A 4,028-nucleotide genomic window follows, 5' to 3' on the forward strand; every position below is an offset into this window, starting at 1 on the left:
CATCTAGCTTCTCTGACTCCCTTTGAACCTTTAGAAGTTGATGCTTTTTCAGAATTAAGTATAGGGTATGTCGCTAGAACCCTGGGTAAGCCAGTTCTAATAGCTGGTGGAGGCATTGTATCCTGTCCTTGTGCCTCCTTACTCTGTTCACCAGCTACAATAATTTCCCCAATCTTTTCAAATCTTTTTATCATTGTCTTTCTTAAATCCTGAATCTCCTGACCTGTATATATTTCCAGTGATTTCACTGAGGTATCAATTTTTTGGTCCCCATTCTGCACCTGTGATTCCAAAGCTTTAATTTTTTCCTTCAAAGATAACATGTCCTCCTTAAACTTTTCTTGTATATCATGTAGATTCCCATCTTGGAGGTACATTCTGTCTGTTACCTTATCAAAACTTTGTGATAAAGTCTGAAGGTCAAATTCAACAGCCTGAACCCTTTCAGGTAACTTTCTAATACCCTTGGATATGGAATCAATTTTGTCTGTCATAGTATCCACTTGTTCAGATAACCTCTGATTTTCAATAATTTTAATCCTGTCAATTAGTTGTTCATTATTAGTTCGTAAAGATTCTATCATTCTTAGGAGTGCCATATTCTTCTGTTCATTATTAGTTTGTAAAGATTCTATCGTTTTTAGGAGTGCCATATTCTTCTGTTCATTATTAGTTTGTAAAGATTCAATCGTTCTTAGGAGTGCCATATTCTTTTGTTCATTATTAGTACGTAAAGATTCAATCGTTCTTAGGAGTGCCATATTCTTCCTTAATGATAGAATATGGAAAAGAAAACTGAGGCCTAGTAACAAGCAAATTAAGGTATCCCCATAATCATATAAACCTTGTATGATGTAATTCATTGTATTAGTAAATATAAGTTTACTAATCCATTGTATTAGTGAAAACAAAGCAGTAAAATTTGCGTTAGAAACGAAAACTGCCATATTACCTATTATCCAGCAGGTGGCGCTGTTGCAGAGTCACGGTGAAAACATGGTCCTGTTTCAGTGCCTTAGTAGATGTTAAAAACTGGAAAATGCAAGTTTCTCAACAAAGTAAATGTAATTAAATCAATTCCTGAGACGGAACCAGAAACCCAGAATCCAGAGGTAGAGAAGAGCAATCTGGAAGCCGCTTATGCCTCCACGTGACAGAGTCACCCTGAGGGGTTGCAGCTTTCAGCAACCGCGTGCTCTGGTTCGTGCCACTTAAGAGCTGTGCTTGCAAGGGAGATTTAAAAATGACTCAGAAAAGAGCAAACCACGCGGGTAGAGACTATGCGGGCCTGTGGAGTTTAAATCCACGTGGGGAGTCCAAGGCCGCCGCTGCAAGGCACAGGCGGTGGCTGAGGAAGGGAGGGCTCCCGCCTAGCCAAACTCGCGGCTGCCAAGCCGAACTCGCGGCTGTGAGCGGGGAAAGGAGAGGTTCTGAAACCAAACGTTGGGTGCCAAAATGAAGGTGTAAGTCACAAACAATGCCACACCAATTCGGGGTTATGATTATTAGGGTGGTATTTATTTAAAGGGGAAAAAACTTACAGATCACTGTCCCAGGCAACAGCCCTCTACGCAACCAGGAAAGGAGTCTAGTCGCCGGCGGAGCAGGAAGTGAAGAGAGAGAGAAGAGGGAAGTGGCCGCTTTTTTAAAGGGAGAGAAACCACGCCCCAGTGGGCTGGTACCTCAGCGGTGATAGGCTAGAGGAATGGGAGGACCTCCCGCAACAGGAAGGCTTTAGTCATGATTTTGAAATTCAGATATCAACATTTGCTTCCTTGTGGTTTGAGTTCTTGTCAGAGATCAACCATAAATTTTGTTATGCTTTTATCATTAACACCCAAAAGTGAGTAGCTTGATTAGACATTTTTATATTTTTTTAAATATTGGACTAGAACTTTATTCAAAATAAGAAAAATAGATTATAAAAATCATACCCCATCAGAAGTTTTGCCCATGAACAATTAGTTAAATAAAAAAGGAAAGGATATACTACTTCATGTTATATTAATTGAAGTGTAAATTTAATAAGAACCATGCTAAAGTCAGTGAGTTTATATATGGATAGTATTGTGGAAAAAGTGTTAATTTCATGAGCTTCTGTGATATTAATACAGATCATGAAAAGCAATTTAATAATCAAGAAGTAAAATATATAAGTATAGGAAAAAATACGTTTATTTTAACTATGTCATACTACTTGTTAAAATTAGTTTATTTTTTGTAGATGACACATTTTATACACTTTCCTCTCATTCATGAGCCATGCAGTTAAGTATCAATGTGACTTATTTTCTTCTCCTTGGCTTAATATTAGGACCCCAGGAGGAAGAACATAGTGTTTGCCATTTTCCTCTTTTTTTTTTTCTTTTTCGAGACAGGGTTTCTCTGGTTTTGGAGCCTGTTCTGGTACTAGCTCTTGTAGACCAGACTGGTCTCGAACTCACAGAGATCCGCCTGCCTCTGCCTCCCAAGTGCTGGGACTAAAGGCGTGCACCACCACCGCCCGGCCTTTCCTCTTCTTTTATATGGGGACATTAGTGGGTAACTTGCTGATCATTGCCACCATCAAGACAAGTCAGGAACTTGGGAGTCCCATGTACTACTTTCTGTTCTACTTATCCTTGTCTAATACCTGCTTCTCTACAACTATAGCCCCTAGAACCATTGTGGATTCACTCACAAAGGAGGCCTGTATCTCTTTCAGTGAGTGCTTAATCCAAGTCTTTGTATTACATTTATTTGGCACCCAGGAGGTCTTCATTCTCATCTGCATGGCTGTTGACCGCTATGTAGCCATCTGTAAGCCTCTGCACTATATGAACATCATGCGCCGCCAGGTCTGTGGGATGCTGGATGGGATCCTGTGTGCATTCTTTAGTGCAGATATTTCTGGCTTTGAGTTTACCCTTCTGTGGTCCCAACGAGACTGACCACTATTTCTGTGACTTACAACCACTGTTGAAACTTGCCTGTTCAGACACCTATGTGATCAACCTTCTCTTTGTGGCCAATAGTGGGATCCTTTGTACTGTGAGTTTTCTCATGCTCATGGTCTCATATGCAATCCTTTATTCCTTGAGAAACCACAGTGCTGAAGGGAGGAAAAAGGCCCTCTTTACTTGTATCTCCCACATCATTGTAGTCATCTTGTTTTTTGTGCCTTGCATATTTATATACACACGTCCTGCATCCACCTTTTCTATAGACAAGATGATATCAGTGTTTTATACAATTTGTACACCCTTTCTCCACCCTCTGATTTAAACAGTGAGGAATGCAGAAGTGAAAAATGCCATGAGGAAGCTCTGGAGCAGAAAAGTCTCAGGTGATATATAAGGAATCAATTGTATTTATCTTAATAAAAAATCTTATCTTTCATTTATATGATTAGAATAGAAATATCTTAGCAGTGGTGATTTGGTTCCTTCTAGAGAATGGGATAATGGATAAATCCTGAAGTGAATTCCAAGACAATGTTTTGTAAAAGAAGACATAGGAAGAGGAAGTGAATATTTATCTCATTCATGTTTTAATAAATGTTCATCGCTAGTAGGCCCATGTTTATGGAAAACAACTTAGATTCAGAGCCTGTAATGTTTATCCTCTTTCAAATGACTTCCTTTATTATAGATGATGTGTTTTCTCATGACTTTTCCATTAACATAACCTTCATTCAAAGGAATGTATTATGTTCATAAATTTGTAGATGTTTTCTTTTCTTTTTTCTTTCTTTTTTCTTTTTTTTTGGTTTTTTGAGACAGGTTTCTCTGTAGCTTTGGAGCCTGTCCTGGAACTAACTCTTGTAGACCAGGCTGGCCTCGAACTCACAGGGATCCGCCTGCCTCTGCCTCCCGAGTGCTGGGATTAAAGGCATGCGCCACAACCGCCCAGCCTTGTAGATGTTTTCTTATAAGGTGCAGTCATTGTGTGTTATTTTTGAGTGTGTGTGTATGTGTGTTGGCATGAGTGAGCATGTTCTTCCTTTTCACATACTCATTATTTTTCTGAAACTTTTTTTTGGTTCTTGG

At 39.3% G+C, this 4,028-nt stretch overlaps 1 pseudogene; it reads left to right on the forward strand.

Annotated features, from left to right (window-relative positions):
• The first annotated feature begins 2,262 nt into the window (after window positions 1–2,262).
• LOC121439130 lies at window positions 2,263–3,336 on the forward strand (annotated as a pseudogene).
• Window positions 3,337–4,028: the final 692 nt, after the last annotated feature.

This window comes from Microtus oregoni, unplaced genomic scaffold (genome assembly GCF_018167655.1).
Source record: "Microtus oregoni isolate MIOR12 unplaced genomic scaffold, Mior012 000060F_004, whole genome shotgun sequence".
NCBI classification, from domain to species: Eukaryota; Metazoa; Chordata; class Mammalia; order Rodentia; family Cricetidae; genus Microtus; species Microtus oregoni.